This window comes from Cricetulus griseus, chromosome 2 (assembly GCF_003668045.3).
Source record: "Cricetulus griseus strain 17A/GY chromosome 2, alternate assembly CriGri-PICRH-1.0, whole genome shotgun sequence".
Classification (NCBI taxonomy): Eukaryota; Metazoa; Chordata; class Mammalia; order Rodentia; family Cricetidae; genus Cricetulus; species Cricetulus griseus.
The window spans coordinates 342,123,188-342,141,829 of NC_048595.1; the positions used below are offsets into that span (position 1 = coordinate 342,123,188).

Below are 18,642 nucleotides of genomic sequence, written 5' to 3' on the forward strand. Positions count from 1 at the left end.
CTCTCTCTCTCTCTCTCTCTCTCTCTCCCTTTCTTTCTTTCTTTCTTTCTTTCTTTCTATTTATTTATTTTGATTTTTTTCTGAGACAGGGTTTCTCTGTAGCTTTGGAGCTTGTCCTAGAACTTGCTCTGTAGACCAGGCTGGCCTGGAACTCATAAAGATCTGCCTGCCTATGCCTCCCAAGTGCTGCGATTAAAGGTGTGCACTACCACTGATTTCAGTAGGCATAGTTCTTTGAATAACTGAGTAAGTCTGTGTCAAGTGTCATAGTAGTTATATGTACACGTGCGAGGGCGCCCACACACTATACAGAATACCTCAACCCCAAATAGTGCATACATGGCTGGCTAAATCTAAACAAGCTCTGAAACTGAAATTGTCACAGTTTCAAAATACATTAATATACCATTAATATACCTAATCTATTGAACATGGTAGCTTGGCAACTGAGTATCTGTTGTTTACCCTTAGGATGTCATTGCTGACTGAAAGCTGAGGCTCACTGATGCTGCTTAGCAAAGAATATTTTACTACTTACATGTCAATAGTTGGTAAGAGATCAAAATTCAGAAATTAAAACATGGTTTCTGCTGAATGCATATTGCTTTTACACCACCATAAGTTAAAAACCCATAAATTGTATTATCAAAAACTGGGACTGTTTCGACAAGCTTTTTATACTGAGAAAAATCAAAAGTTTATATTAGCAGATTTAGAATTTTGTTGTATAACAGGCAGAAGTTTTCCAGTTTAAAAATGCTTTAACTTATTTATGGGTGAGGGGATTATTTTAGTAAGAATTCAAATATGTGAGAAACTACCACAAGCTTTATTAAGAATTGCCAACTGTTTACATCTTGCCTCATCTACTTTAATATCCATAATCTTTTTCCTCTTTTTCTATGTGTGTCCAGAAGCATATACATGTATATGTATCTACTGAAGCATTTGAAAGTGAATTGGAGACATCAAATTCCATTTCTCCAAAATAGCTTGTATGTTTCAGTTTGGATCCACAGTCTCTAGCCTGGAACCACAAGCAGGCTAGACATTTCAGCCTCCTAGAAGTGGCAGGGGCACAAATGAGCAAATGGTTTTCAAGCATTTGGTTATGTCTTGTCCACTCACTTCAGGGTAAAAGCATCTGACCTGTGGCCAAATTGAAAATTAAGGGACAGGGAAACAGTTCCTGATTTTGTACCTGAACAGTCACACGCCAAAGGGCTTGATTACAGGGAGGAGCAAAAACCTGGAGCTATTCATTCAATTCATCTTATCCATTGAACCCAAACTTTTCAGGAATGAGAACCAGTACTTACGTAAGTCTTCATGTGATTCTGATTCATGCTAAACTCTGAAAAATCACTGGGTTTCAGACTGCTGAACAGTAGCACCAAAGTTTTTAACTCACTATGTCTCATGCAACACCAAAAAATATACTTTACAATAATTTCCTCAAATGATACCAATGCTGTTGATGCATGGGACCATACTAATAACTATTGGGAATGGGATAAGGAAAAAATTCTGGGGAATTTCATTTGTAATGGTGTCTGAGAGCTTGACAGAAACACAAAAAAAGTGGAAAGGCAAATAGATGCAAAACAGCACAGCAGGCTTAAGAGCCAAATGGACAGAACTATACATACATTAAATAGACCTGGAATTAGAACATAGTCTATGACCATGAAGGATGTAGAAAGCAAATTTGGTGGCCACTTGGAATTGGAGAACAAGCATGTCAGACAACTTTAAAGGGCTGGCTAGGGCAAATGTGATCACAATAACACACACAAACATAGTATCATACACATAAACATCATATCCCACTTCATTCCAGAATATACATGATAAAAATAAATGAGTGAAAATTCAGGGCAAAAGAGCCATCTGAATAATAAAATTGGTACACACGAAAAAAGCACATTATTATATTTTTCTACAAAGATTCAAATACTAATGCTCAAATAAAAATTAAGTTTACAACTTAGCAAGACAAAAAAATCCCATTCATAAAACTAAATATATATATACATATCCATCCATCTATCTATCTATCTATCTATCTATCTATCTATCTATCTATCTGCAACTGTTCAAAATTATACTTTTTAAAAGATGTTATGAGAGGTATTTCCCTAGTAAGTTCTCATAAAAAACTGGGACGTGGGGATGGAGAGACAGCACAGTTAAATGCATCAGTTGCTCTTAAAGAGGACAGGGTTCAGTGCCTGGCGCTTACATAGTCGTTCAAAACCCAGTTCCAGAGGATCTGACCACCTCTTTTAGCCTCTATGGGTACTACATGTATGAAGTGCACAGACATACATGCAGACAAAAAGTCTGTTGTTTAAAAAAATAACTAGGACTAGATGAATGATATAAGAAAGGCCTTGATAGCATCCCTAAACCCCTCACCTCAAAGATCTGCTTTGGATGAATTGTCCTGTTCTTTCTCTTAAAAAAACAACAAATATTCATATCCTAAAACATATGTGAAGCTATAAGGAGATCAAATAATATAAAGCACACAAATAATACATCTAATGACATGATTTACGTAAGATTAACATGTAAAGTATTCAAAGGAATGGGCAGAACACCATACAATTTCAAAATTGTGCTTCTGAAAAATTTAGATGGGTAACATTTGAAGACATTTGGCATTCTTAAGGCAAAAGTATATATGGTTAATCAATCACAATGAAATGGCATTGCTTAGTTTATTTCTATGTGCATGTGTATGTACTTGTGAGTTTATGTGTATGATGTATGTGCAGGAGCCTGACAAGGCTACAAGGGGTGTCAGATCCCCTGGAACTAGTTACAAAGGTGTAGGTGTGTTACAGGAGGACCAAACAGATGAACTGTGTGTTCAAGCACAACCTGGGCATTATTTTCTCATCCTCCCTACCCCTCTCCCTCCTTGGGTTTTTGTTTTGTTGGGCTTATTTTTTTTTAAATATTTACTATTTTTAAGATAGTCTTACTATGTAGCCAAGGCTAACTTGAACTTGTGGTCCCCATGCCTCAGTCTCTAGAATGCTGGGAATACAGGTGTGTTGTATCATATCCAACTAATGTAAAAAGCATAAGAAGCTGAAATAGGCACTGTGAAGTATTATAAAACATATCTCTCTTACACATACACACACACCTGAAAAGACCTTTAACCAATGTGAAATAATTTCTGGGATATATTATGCAAAAAAGTGTAGCTTCTTAATAAAACTTTGACTTCTTCAACTATGGATATTAAACATACCAAAGTTACCACTATTAATAGAGAAAAAGCAAATCCTACAACCAAATACAAATAGCAACAAATGATGTATTATCATTACTATCACAAAGAAAAAATTAATTCAAGGAACTTTAAAAGCAGTAATACCCTGACTATAAACTTTCTGGATTCAGTGAGTTGAAATGCAGACTCCTTTCCTTCTGTGGTGGTTTGAAAGAAATGGCCCCAAAAGGGAGTAGCACTTGATGGAGGAAGTGTGTCACTGTGGGGGTGGGCTTTGAGGTCTCATATATGCTCAAACCACACCCACTGTCTTAGACCATTTCCTGTTGCATGTGGGTCAAGATGTAAGAACTCTCATCTCTTTAACCAGCACCATGTCTGCCTGCATGCTGCCTTGATGATAATGGACTAAACCTCCAAACTGCAAGTGAGCCACCCTAATTAAATGTTTTCCTTTATAAGAGTTGTCATGGGTATGGTGTCTCTTCACAGCATTAGAAACCCTAACTAAGACAACTCTACCAGGAATATATAAATGTGAATTTATTATAAGGGAGGATAGATACCTAGATGAGACCATTTTGGGTACAAGCTAGAACCTATATCTAGAGGTAGATATACAGACACACAAAGAAGGCAAGGTATACAGAGGAAGTTTAGAGTTACACAGCCTCAAGAGAAGAAATACCTGGAGCCATCAGAAACTAGAAAAAGCAAGATGTTTCTTTCCCAGAGCCTTTGGAGGGAAAATAGGTTTACTGCCAATTTTGTTTTGGGACTCTGGCCCTTAAAACTGAGAAGACATTTCTGCTGTTCTTAATCACCAGATTTGTAAAAATTTGTAATGGAAGCCCTAGGAAGACATTTTGCTAGGATATATTCTAAGGACAAATAAGTGAAAAGAAAAATTAGAAGCTAGTCAGCTTTGTGCTCGAAGTATTGTTGATATAGCAATTCTAAGACAACATTGTGTCTTAGAAGCCAGATGAAGAGTCTTCGAGAGTAAACATATAACTGAAACCTGATAGCTAGAATAGTCAAGATGGAAGTTCTAGGTGGCTACACAAAAAGATCCACTTTGAAAATGACAGGCTGTAAGACAGAAAATTGTTAAGAATATGTTTAAGATTGGGAAAAGAGACTAAGTAAATTCAGATAACTTTAATGTGCAGTTGAGAAAATGCACAGCTGTAGGAAGAAGTAGGGTCAAGACAAAAGGTTTTGTTTTGTTTTGTTTTGTTTTTTAAAGATTTATTCATTATGTATACAGTGTTCTGTCTGCTTGTATCCCTGTAGGACAGAAGAGGGCACCAGATCTCATAACAGATGGTTGTGAGCCACCATGTGGGAATTGAACTCAGGACCTCTGAAGACTAGTGTTCTTAACCACTGAGCCATCTCTTCAGCCCATTTTTTTTGTTTTTAAATAATCATGAATGTTAGGCAAGTGTTCTAGCATTATCTCTAGTCTAGGACCAAATCTTTATCTCAAAATCAAAATCCCAGAGAAAACAAAACAAAACAAAACAAAAACCAAAATGACACCATTACTATATTATCCAAATCAGCAGACAATGATGGGTAAGTTTTAAAAAATACTTTTCACACATAATAAATTAACTATTACAGTATCTATAGACCAATAGATCATTTGACCAAACTGAATCAGTTTTACTAGTCCAACTTGCCTAATACTAATTTAGAAATAAAATTTGCATATATTCGAGTGTGCCAGTATATCTATAATCCCAACACTTGGGAGCTAAGGTAAGAGGATGAAGAGGATGGGGTCAAGGTCAACCTGGGTCTACACAGGACCATAAAAAATAAGAAGAGCAACACATTTAGGAACTACATCATTATTATTCTGGTATAATGGGTAAAGTGGGAATTTATAAGTAACTCTGAAGTAAATAAAGGTTCTGATACTACACTTAAGTGGATGTAAGCTTCACTGGATACCAAACATGGATAGCTAACTACGAAGCAAAACATCATAGATTCAGAGATACAAAATAGCCAGACTTATCAAGGTATAAATAAGATCTTTTGATTGTTTAGAGAAGATATCTTTACAAAAAATTAGCTCTTATTCTATATAGTCTACTTAAACTTTCATTAAAGGAATCATTTCCCCCAATAAATTCAACTATGAAAATGTATAGAAAATTTTCTAGAAAGACAAGTAGCTAAGTAGAAGATACATTATCTTACTGCAAATTACAAACAAGTTATTTTCAAAGACAAGATTAAGGGGTGGTGTTGGTATCAGAGATAGTTCAGTGGCTGCTCTTTCAGAGGATCAGGGTTCAATTCTCAGTACCTATATGGTAACTCAGAACCATATTTAACTTTAGACCCAAGGAATCCGGTGCCCTTTTGTAGCCTCCACAAGCACCAAGCACCCATGTGGTGCACATATATGCAGGCAAAATAAGAATACATTTTTTTTTTAAAAGTATCCTGTCCATGATAAGCTAACTTATCTTTCACAGCCCCAGGACCATGCAATTGTATCTTCTCTAGTACATATATCACTTTGGAAACCACTACTGTAACTATTATTGTTATTTTACAATTGAATTTTACTCTCATTTAAAAGCTTTAACTCTTATTTTCTAATTCCACTTACATATGTACACACATATAAATACATGTGCACATACATATTACATATGGATTCTGCTCTTTAAATCAGAAATAATCTTTAAACTGTTGAATCAGTTTCTGATATAGTAGTTTTCTAACAAAAGTTTATAATGTTTGTGTAGGGAAAAACAAACTTAGGCTGAAAAAAAAGAGATATTTTCACAATATTAAAATCTACCTTTTTTTTGAGACAAGGTCTCACCTATGTATCCCTGGAGATCAGACTGGCCTCAAACTCCCAGGGATCTCACTCTACCTTCTGAATGACAGATTGAAGGCATGGGCCACTGATCTCAAGAAGAATCTGCTTTTTGATATGAGAGCAAGTAGATTATGTTCCTTCCCAGAAAAAGGACACTTTTTCTTCATGAGTAAAATAAAAACACAATACAGTTGTTGATTGGTATAAAATCAGGGAAGTAGTAATCAGTTTGTAAACTATGATCATTAGCACTCAATAAATCCCTATTAAGCTTCATCAGAAGTTTATCTAGCTTAAATATATCTGGGTTTGGATTTACCTATTAATCAATATGAAGTGCACTGCAATGTAAAGTAAAATCCTGCTTCATGAGTTCACCTTTTGCTCCCCAAGGCCTTCTAGATGTTAAAATCTTGTGTATGTTCTCTTATAACACATAGACATGTAGTATTCTATGTTGGTGGTTGGTGTTTCTCAGATTATGAGATCTACAGGCTCGGAGCCTATTTAAGCCTCTGCTTTCCTCAAACCAATTTTTACACAGTTGGGGTGGTACTGTTCTTTAGAGAATAAATGCGCTCAATCATCTTTTTTTACAATTTAGAAAATAAGTTAGCCTATATTTTTTAAATGAATTTTGCTATTCTTATTTGTGTATGTGTGTGTTACTCACATATATGTGGCACTACAATAAACATGTATAAGTCAGAAAGAGAACCACTTTGTAGAGTAGGTTCTTACCTCCACCTTTCTGTGGGTTCCAGGGATAGACCTTGGGATGCTAGGCTTATGCAGCTGGGACGTCATCTTGCTGGCCCCAAGTAACTTAGTTTTAAAAAATAATGTGAAAAGCTAGAGAGGGCTTGACAGTTAAGAGCCCTTGCTGCAGGGGACCCAATTCAGTTGTCGGACAGTAACTTCAGTTGTAGGGATTCACACCTTTGCTTCTGACTGGCATGCAAGTGGTACACATACATACATTCAGGCATACATATACAATTAAAAAAAAAAAATCTTTCCAAACTGTGATAAATAAGTTAAACAGAAGGAAGTCTATTTTTCACTTTTGAAGAAATTTCAAAAGTTCACCTTTCTGATAAAGTTGAAAACATGGAATAGAAAAAAGAGATTCTGGAAAAACAGGGGTTGGTTGACACTGGCACATAAAGGAAAACAAGAAACTACAAATGACTTGTGATTGACACTAATTTCACCCAGAAAACTCCAAGTAGTTGTAGACACAGAAAACTATAATGCCAACCACACCTCATGAAAGGGAGGAAGGGAAAATGAGTAGTCACTGAGAAAGATTTTCAATTCAAAACCATTTTCTGACTGCCTCTCCCTAGAAGGCTTTACCACTTGCCAGAACAATGTAATTTCTGCCTGTGCAACAGCAAACACCATTGCTAACAAAATAGTGTTAGCTATTTCAGATAATTTTTACTTGGACTATTACCATATATGTAGTTACCTACCAAACATCTCTATCCAGATTTGCATAGGCAACTTTAATCCTAACAGTAGTCTCTAAATTGATCAGTTCTCTTGCTCTATTGTAGTATTAAAACCACTGTGTTACTCTTCACAAACCCCAGTATTTAGGCAATTTCATGCTTCCTCTGTATATAAGATATGTAATTATATATAAAAGTCCGGGCTTCACATTTGATTATATACAACTTAATGATAAACATATTATGTCTATTTTAATATATTCAGTGCCTACTACAATGCCATTTATTTTTTTCTTAATTTTTTTTAATACAAGCTTGCTTCACATATCAATCCCTTCTCCCTCTCTCTGTCCTCTCCCCAACATCCCACGTGTCCCCCACCCCATCCACCCTCCACTACCCAGGCTGGGTAGGGCCCTCAACGGGGGCTCCCAAAGTCCACCACATCATCCTGGGCTGGGCCAAGGCCCTCCCCAATGTGTCCAGGCCGAGACGTGGGATGGGTTCTCAAAGTCCCTTCTTACACCAGAGAAAAATACTAATCCAGGGGCCCCCTAGAGTGCAGAGGCCTCCTCATTGACATCCATGTTCAGGAGTCTGGATCAGTCCCGTGCTGGCCTCCCAGACAGCAGTCTGGGGTCCATGTGCTCCTCCTTGTTCAGGCCAGCTGTTTGTGTGGGTTTCACCAGCCTGGTACCTTCCCCGTTGATCTTCATTCCTCCCTCTCTGCAACTAGGTTCCAGAGTTCAGTTCAGTGTATATCTGTGGGTGTCTGCCTCTGCTTCCATCAGCCACTGGATGAGGGCTCTTGGTAGGGGTCAGGCCGGCAGAGCGCCATTTAGTTTTAAATGGTAAAGAAATGTCACACTTAACTGCTTAACCATCAAAGTTCTTTCCAAACATATATACATTCCACAAAACAAACTGGCTTTTGAGAAAGTCATTTTCTAATTTCTCATCAAAAGAAAGGTCTAGGCAGACAGCTCACTCTACAAAGTACTTGCTGTGCAAGCATGCAGACCTAAGTTCAGATCCCTATACCCACATAAGGCAGAAAAAGGCAGGTGTGGTGGGCACATTCCTATAATCCTAACCACAGTGAGGCAGAGACAAGAGGATCCCTGGAACTCACTGGCCCGCTCATCTTGCTGAATTGATGAGCTCCAGAGACCCTGTCTTACAAAATAAGATAGAGAGAGACAGAAGGAGGTATACCCAACACTAACCTCTGGCCTCTGCATACATATGCACATGAACATGTACACATATATGAAACATACAAACGCAATTAGCAGGATTATCTGATCAAGAACTATTTTTCTTGAGTTATCTACATTTAAAGTTTATAATGATTGAGGTATAATTCACACACTCATATACACATACACTAATATTAAGGAAAGGGTTGCTAACTTAAATACCCACTGTGATGATGAAGTCACACAAAACAGGCAAAAATAAGAATGGGTATAAAACGAGAAGCCCCTATCTTCAAATCTACATAGAATTTGACTGTCTCTTAGCCACTACCCTCCCTCACTTGGTCTTTACACGGAAGTACTGCATTCTGATTGTATCTAATGCAGCTCCTTAGTTGGTCTTTTCTGTTCTTGATACTCTTATGTACTTTTACACAGCAGCCAACAATCTTATTAAAATATACTGTAGTTTTCCTCTGTTCAAAAACCTCTCAAGTACTTCCTTTTTCATTCAGAAAAGGCACAATCTTTAATATCTATAAGCTTGCATATAAATTTTGACATTTTTAACCAGAGCTATACCTTGATATTTTCCCCTCTGTAAAAAAAAACAAATCTTTATCTTAGTTCATAAAAATATTACTTGTAATATACAACTTGTTAAGTGAGAAGTGAGTTCTTGTTTTTCCTTGAATCTTATCTCTACAAATTCTTTCGGTTTATTTTAAAGTGATTTTTTGTTTTTTAAGTTTCATGTGTCAAAGTGTAGGTGCCCAGGAAAGCCAAAAGGGAGCTCTGGATTCGCCAGAGCTTGAGTTAGAGGTGGTTAGTTTTAACCTACCCAACATGGGTAGTAGGATCTGAACTCAGGTCCTCTCGAAGACTACTACATGCTCTTAACCACTAAGGCATCTCTCCAGGCCTCCATATTTACAAATCTGTAAGCTCAGGATATGAGATGAAGTATATAGTATCACAGTATTAACCAACAAGCAGGTATTAGAGGTTTATATACTAGTATTCATAGTTTTAATGATAACAAAACCAACTTTATATTTCAAATCAAGCCAATAAATGCTTTGGTTGAGCTCCAGGAGAAAATTAAGTTCAATTATAGCTGTTCTGATTCTAACATGTAAGTTTTAAATTTTTAAATTTGTCAGTGGTAGAGAAAAACATGAAACCATTTGCACTCCCTATAACCAATTTAATTTTCACTTGGATATACACAATCTAAAATTGGTGTGATTCATGGTGACAGATTAAAAACAGCTACACATTTTTGCTAGTCCTCACTGAAGTAGTCTAATTTCCCTCTTTGAATCTGGGTTGACCTGTGTGATTTACAAGACAAATAAAACACAGTGAAGACATCCTCTTAGATTCTAAAGGTTGGGTCATCAAAAATGTTAGATGACCATGGAACAACCACGTAGGTGATTCTGTACACAGATGTTGCCGATGATGTACCCAGACTTCTTCTGGGTATCTTCATCAAGGTCAAATGTATCTGTCTGAAACCAGCTTGGACCCACTCACTTGGCCAGTCAATACTGTCAAGTAACTACTATCAAAAGCACATGACCAAAGCTAAGCACCAACTAAATTCCTGATCAACACAATTATGAGACATACTAAAATGGTTACTATTTTAAGCCACTCAAAGTTCTGGGGTTAGTTTGTTACATAGCAACAGACATTTAACAAATGTTAAATGCTAAGAGGTATATATGAAGTGAGTTTAAAAAGTAAGTCAGGAAATAGAGCTGTTGCTATTTTTCCGTATTTGTTGTGGGCCTGGGGCATGGGGAAGCAACTGAGTCACTAACAAATTGGTAAGGGTAGAAGAAATAATTCATAACCTGTTAGCAGCATCAACAGAACAGGAGATATATTTTAATCTGTGACATAGAAATTTGGGGCTTGAAATACTGTGTTCTTGATAATCTGTTTGGACAGAAGAAAAAGAGAAAAACAAAAAATGTAATTGGAATAAGAAAAATAAGCAGACAAGGATACAACAGATGTGTATACTTTCTCTTAATTCCATCTCAAGAAGAAATAATTATTCAAATAATGCAAAAAAAGCAAGAACACAGGCTTTAAAATTATAATCCAGTCACTGATAGTTGAGCAATGTGAAGCATACTATTAGTTTATTTGATGGTGTCTTCCAATATAAAGTGAGGACAACAGAACTGAGCACACATATTTTTAAAGATTAGGCAATGTACATGGAATCAATATAAGAGAAAGACTCTGAATAAATATTAACAGTTGTGAGATAAATGGGATATGAAAAAAAGCTGTTTTAAATTTTTATTAATACCACTAAAATTAATAAGTAGCATCTGTTGAGTACTTCTATATGGCAGACGACATATTAATTATACAAATGCTAATCTTCTCTACATTCTTGCTGGCCAGAGATTAACATCCACACATTAATGGAATGCCTCAATAAGTAAGCAAGTTAATTGCTTAATAGCACCGTAAAATGTGGGGGATATGAGCATACAGAAAATTCATGTACTAGAAAGACAGAATTTTTTATTATTGTTGATAGGAATAGCAGCTAACACCTCTGTTGTATATTATTACCTCTTTTACACTCATAATTTTCATGGCATTCATGCAAAAACATATGAAAAAACTTACCGAAACCTATTAAGTGCTAGATGTTGTGAACTCAATTATACCCAAGACAATATAGTTTCCCTGACCCAATCAATGTGTAGGCTGCTGCAGGATGAAAGCCTTTCCAAAGAGGTTAAGTAATTTTCTCAAAGTCACACAGCTAAGAGGAGATATAAGAACTCAAATGTTTCTCTTGACCTATGTTTTTAACTGCTGTTCTCGGTGTCTCAGAACCAGTATTTAAAAAAATTTTAAAAATTACATAATTGCTGAGCACTAAAAAAACTGAATGATAATTGGCTGTTACCTCAAATTATTAATAATACTTACACAGTTCTCTACTCCCTGATCTAGTTTAATTCATCACTTGAGCAATCATATTACCAGACAATAATAAGAAGTGTTGAGAGTGATGTGACCATATATAAGCAATCATTAACAACAAAAAAGATCTAAAGATGGAACAGAATGTTTGTGCAAAGCAAAATGTATGAGTGGGCAAATTGTAACATTGCCACCTACAGGACAATTAATAGAATAGAAACAACCAATTTGGAACTTGTAAACAATTCTTAACCACCTTTATTAGGAATTAATTCAGAATGATAATTAATCAACAATAAAATACTCAAACTGGATCTTGTCCTACCCATTGTAAGGCTAAACTTTGCAGGACTTGATTTGCAATGCATGTACAAAAATATATATGGACTTCCTATAAAAGTGAACCTAGTCTGGCAGTATTAAGTGAGTTTTTACCATTTGGTGATACATCCTTTAAGAAACTTATTTAAGCCTATGAGTTCATGATTAAGAGTACAGACCCTACACAAAAAATAAAATAGATGGAAACTGACTTCTGAGGCCACTGAGATAGTTCAGTAGGTAAAGATGCTTGTTGTGCAAGCCTGGCAACCTGGAAGGTGAAAGGAAAGAATCAACTCCACAAAGCTGTCTCTAACTTCCACAGGTGCACTGTGGCAAGCACACCATACTCAACCCCCAAATCTTCCATTTTATAATTAAAACAAAAACCAAAAACCAAAAACTAACTTCAACAGCTGCAGAAAAACTCCTAGATTTATAGAATTGTAAGAGTATTCATCAGAACACCCAAAAGTACAAAGCAATATAACTAAATTTCATCTGTTTTTTTTTTTTTTAAGGTTACAGAGAGAATGAAGAAGAAGCTAGGCAATTTTCGTTTTTTAAAAAAGTCTTGATAAGAATTGTCAACAATTATAAACAAGATCAAAAGATTATCTAGCTACTAGAAATAATGACCAATAGATAATGTGTGCAAGTTAGTCATGAAAAATTAAAACAGTAAAAAACCTTGCCTCATAAAGATAACATCACTGTCTGCAGAAGTGAGTTTTAAAATTGGTTACAAGTCTTAGCCTTAAAATGTACTTCCCTTTAACTTTGTCTATAGATATTACTGTAAAGTACCTAGAGTACTTAAAGATGGGTTAAAATTAATGCTTCAAATCTTCTACAAATGTACTGTCTCATTATTAGTCATACTTTAAAATTCCCATTTTATCTTTCTTTTATCTTTCTTTATCTTGAGAAAGGTAATCAGTTTTACGGGGGTTTGTATTTGGCATTTGCCAGTATCAACAAAATTGCTGCAGCACGTTCAATCTTGACATAATAACACTATTTGATAAATAAGGTGACACATGAACAAAATGAGTGAACCTCAAAGAAACTGTTGCCTAATATCAAAAAATAATAAAGCTGAAAAGCTAAAACCTGTGTGTTGTACAATAATGTCAACTACCAGTCACAATGGCAGTGATACTACAGAAGTTAGTATCTACTGTGGTTGATACTTTTATAGTATGTTAGAAGTACAATACTTGATAATGGCCAAAGAAAACAACCTGTTTTGTTTTATATACAGCTCTTATGGATCAACTATTACTTCTAGGAATATATTCCCAAATTGGTTTATTTCTGATAAATTTTTACCACACAAGCATGAAGACCTGGGTCCTAATCCCCAATACAAAGGTTAAAAGTCAGACACCATGATGTACACCTGTAGCCCTAGTCTTATCCAATCAGGTTCAGTGAGAGACCATGTCTCAAAAACAAACAAAAAACCCACAAACAAAACAACAACAAAACCAAGGGGTCTCAAAAAGAGTAGGTGGACAAAGATAAAAGATACTTGATACTGACTTCAGGCTTCCACAATATATGTACGCATAAAAGAAGCATGTACACATGCATATAACACACATGCACACACAGGGTGTTTAAAATCCAAGGACATTATAGAAAAAGATTAATGATATTATGGGCAGTACTAGAAACTGGCAATATTTTAAGAACCACATTGAGAAAAAGGTTCTTGGAAAATAAATGACTAACCACTTGTTTTACTTTATTAATGAATTATCACTTAACAATTTGTAATACAGTTTTAAATTACTAGTCAATTCTGTGTTTCTGTATTATTCACATTCACTTTGGAAAAGAAGCGTTTTCATTTCATTAAGTAGCTTTATAAACTACAAAATTTGAAGTTTTTGATACATTAATTCTCCTTTACCTAACTGAATGCAAAAAATTTTGGCTACTTTTTGAAAGAGTCACAAAATTGAGAAAGTATTGACAATACAGACTTATTTCAGTAATCAAGTCTTGATTCTCACTCAACAAGAATATAATGGAAATTTATTTTTTTAACAAGTTTCAGAGAAACTGAAAGTATCTTTCCAACTACAGCAGAAATTTAGTAAATTTAGAGTACCTTCTGCCTGAAAAACAAATAAACCATTTAAATGAACTTGTAAAAAGAGGAACTGTGCCAAATGGTATTAGCTACTTTTATTAGGAACTTCAATTCAGATACTGTAAATTTGAAGGACACACACCTTTAATACCAGCAGTCAGGAGGCAGTGGCAGGATGATCTCTTGTAAGTTTGAGGCTAGCCTGGGCTACATGGCAAATCCAGACCAGCAGCTAGGGCTTATGCAGTGAAAGCCTATAGGAAGGAAGGAAGGAAGGAAGGAAGGAAGGAAGGAGGGAGGGAGGGAGGGAGGGAGGGAGGAGGGAGGGAGGGAGGGAGGGAGGGAGGGAGGGAAAGAAAAATGTGACAACTGCCATAAACAAAATGAAAACAGCTGAGTATAGTTGTTTTAAACATATTTTATGCTAGAAATAAGGATGAAGAATTAGATAAAATAAAATTTCCCTCAAAATCAATGTACACAGAAGTTTTTAAGATAACGAATAAAAATGGGTTGTGGGAAAGCTGTCAATACCTATATGGTAAATTGTACCATGTCATAAAACTTTTGTGATAAAACCCTATTATAGTTTAAAAAGACATAATTATAGTAGCAGTGACTATCATTGACAGATTTAAAAAATCTATACAATTTATTGAGATGAACTATAGCAGATGATAGAGATACTTATTGTTTATCAAATAGTCATGTGTGATCCCCATCATGGCCCAGATTCCTACCAGTAGAGACATATAATATATTTTGATTAATGAATGGAAGTGATCTGTTATTCTATGACTAACATATTTAAAAGTTAAAGAAAGACCTGCAAGTTGTTTATTTCCCTATGTTGTCCTAATGCTCTAGATGCCCAGCTGTACATATTGTCAAAAACTCTATCAGCTTGGCTTCTTGAGATACTATGTGGAGCATATTTATTCTTTGGCCAACTGTTGAATAAATAATGTTAAGCCACTGACACTGTAGGGTTAATTTACCATCATCTGACTAAAATAGGGTTTATCAATACAAGATAACAGTAATTCTGGCCCATATACTTAGTATGTTTATCTGAAAAGATAAGAACCCCAGAATATGACACTACTTTTACAGTAATATGACATTACTTTAACTACTTTTACTGTAGTTAAATCAGAAGAGCCCCACATGCAGTAATAGAATCCTATTTAATCTCTAATACTCAAGCATATGTATTAAGAAAACTCAGCTGGATGCAGTGCCAGGTGCCTGTAGTCCCAGCACTTGAAAAGTTGATATACTGCTATATCACTTGATATAGCACTTGAGTACAGACAGAGGTTTCAGTTCAGTCTGGACAATACAGACTTAAACCCTGAAGTGATTATATCATGGAACTCTATCCTAAAAAAAGCAATCATTCTCTTCTAAGTAACAATAAATGATCACACTAAATTTAACCGACAGTACTTTCTAATGTTCAGTCCACATTTAAATTTCCGCAGCTGTCCCAATAGTGTATTCTAGAAGCATAATTCAGGATCAACCAATCAATGATCAAGTTGCATTTAGTTGTATCTCTTTTAAAAGTCTCTTTGAATCTGGAAGTTTTCTACCCGTATCTTTAATCTTTCAAGATGCTGATATTTGTGAAGCATTAGTATCAGTTATTTTATGGTTTTCATCAATTTTACACTGCTTTGATTTTTTTTTCTTCTCATGACTTAGGTTGAAAGAAATTATATGTAAAAAATTAGAAGGAAAAAAAGTAAATCATAACACGTCTTCTGGTCCAGTGGGGAGAAGAGTAGAAGAAGGAGAGGGTAGTGGTGGTGGGGAGACTGACTGACTGACTGAAAACTACTTTTCGGGGAGTCACAGAAAACAAAGTGAGAGTCCGGTGGCTTCCCAGTGCCTGGGCCACGGCGGCCATGGGAGCAGAGGTGGAGCAAGCTTGATGAAAGGCTGGGGTTGGCTGGCCCTACTTCTGGGGGTCCTGCTGGGAACTGCTTGAGCTCGAAGGAGCCAGGATCTACACTGTGGAGTTTGCAGGGCTCTGGTAGATGAATTAGAATGGGAAATTTCCCGAGTGGACCCCAAGAAGACCATTCAGATGGGATCCTTCCGGATCAATCCAGACGGCAGCCAGTCAGTTGTGGAGGTCCCTTACGCCCGCTCAGAAGCCCACCTCACAGAGTTGCTCGAGGAGGTGTGTGACCGCATGAAGGAGTATGGGGAACAAATTGACCCTTCTACACACCGCAAGAACTATGTACGCGTTGTGGGCCGGAGAATCCAGTGCATCCAGGGCATCCGAATCGATTCAGATATCAGTGGCACCCTCAAGCTTGCGTGTGAGAGCATTGTGGGGGAATATGAAGATGAGCTTATTGAATTCTTTTCCCGAGAGTCTGACAATGTTAAAGACAAACTTTGCAGTAAACGAACAGATCTCTGTGTCCATGCCCTGCACAGATCTCATGATGAGCTATGAATCACTGCAGCAGCTTAGACCAATTTGATGGAACACCCCCAGGAGGGGAAGATGGTGGCATTGCCTTTTATATTATGTTTTTATGGAAATGAACTGAAAAAAAAATGTCTGAAACCAAAAGAAAAAAAAACTACTTTTCATGTTTTCTTACCACAAACACAAGCCACTCCCACTTTGAATCCACATGTTGATGACTTTCAGCCTTTCCAGAGAAATACAGTTGACTACCAGACATCTTTTGACTGTTTTACATACAATTCAACTTGATTATATTCAAAACTCACTTCAGCCACAAAGTTACTGCAGATCCTCTTCCTCCCATTTTCTCAAACTGAAAAGTCAATACTTCATCCAGTCTGTAAAGCATAGTCAGGAAATTTGCCTCTGCTTCACCCCACACTTGAAGTAAGGCACCAAGAAACCTGTTAACTTTTTACCTGTATTTCTTAAAGATATTCCCTTCTACCCTACTATACTTTCTTTGTTTTAGGACCTTAGAGTTTCTTCTTTTTCAACTGTCTAGATGGGTTCCTGCCTTTTAGACTTATCATCTATAGCTAGCTTCTTCACTGTATAACTTATCTAAAAACAAGCTTGATCAAAGGACTTCCTCATCCCTCAATGGTTCCCGGTTCCCCTTCAAGCGCAGGATAAAGTCAAACTCTATTTCCTATCTACATCTCCACTAACTAACTGACAAGCACTGATGCTGCTTTCTACAATACACTGTTTCCCCAACTTCAGTCTTTAGATATCACTTTTTACAGCTTTTGTTTATTTTTTGTTGGGTCAAAAAATTATTTAATGGGGATAATTATTACATTTGAAGTTCATTAACTTTTTCCTATGTAAATCTCAAAATAATTTGAACAGAAAATTTCAATGAGCCTCTATATTATATGGAAGGTATAGTATTAAGCACCATGAAAAGAGACAAAATAAGTTGTGTACCCTAGGAAAGTCTAGGAAGATTTTCCAGAATAGAATATAAGCTTGATTAAAACAAACAAACAAAACCATTTTTTCACAAGTTAGAAAGTACAAGAGTCATAAGAAGATCTAGGTAAGGTCACAGGAAAGAAAAATTATTTACAAATGCAAAAGGTTAGAAGGAAACCAAAACCCCTAGAGAGGGTCTTTATAAACTTAACTCTACATGAGTAGACAGACAAAACTGCTTCCAGAAGCCATACGTGATTAACAAAATCCCATGCCCAGGGCGGGATACCTCTTCATAAGCTGTTATGGTTAATGGGATCTCAGAGGCCCTCAAAACAACACAAGTCACTGGCAAACTAGATCTTTACCAAAAGATACCACATACTTTTAACTGCAGGACACAGAGAAATCAAGTTGAAATTGAGCTAGAAGCTTCCTTGATGGCTAGTTTTAGTGTAAGGCCAATGTGAGAGAAAAGTTATCAATGGTATCACCCAGTAGTGGTCTGTGTATAATAATGACCTGCCAGGAAAGATGTGTCCACTAATGCAATATGTCAGACCCTTGAAGGTTACCAACTGCTTTCAGATTGGATTTGAGGCCTAATCCACAGGAGGGAATGACTGGGAGATTTATGTTTATACCTCTAGATCAGTGCTTCTCTCAGCCCTGGTCAGAGAAGATTGTTTTGGCTGTGAACAGTGGTTAATACAGAGACTAATAACTGGTTAAAAGTTCTGAGAATAAATGACTGTGAAATGCTCAGCCCTAACTGGTACATCTATATCAGTATTCCCTCCCCCAAAACCCCCCTCCCCAACAAGGCTCTGGGAACATGGAAGAAGGAAGAGAGAATGTAAGAGCCAGAGGATGAGGGAAAATGCTGTGAAACACCGTCTCCTGAACAGGACATGGCTATTGCACTCATGAACGCACCGAAGCTGTAGTTAACTGCACTAGACAGGCCATCCACTGTGGTAATATCTTGCTTGTATAAATAAAGCCTGTCTGAAGGTCACAGAATGAAGCTAAGAACTCCATTTACAATCCACATTAGAGTAGCTTGGGGAGGGGCTAATGAGGCTCCACTCCT

The 18,642-nt window shown here is 36.4% G+C and overlaps 1 protein-coding gene and 1 pseudogene across 3 annotated transcripts in view; one reads left to right on the plus strand and one right to left on the minus strand.

The window, feature by feature from the left end:
* Nipbl (NIPBL cohesin loading factor) overlaps positions 1–18,642 on the minus strand; it is a 162,544-nt gene that overhangs the window by 109,719 nt on the left and 34,183 nt on the right. The gene's annotated exons all lie outside the window — the stretch shown is intronic.
* Positions 16,074–16,713, plus strand: LOC100771978 (annotated as a pseudogene).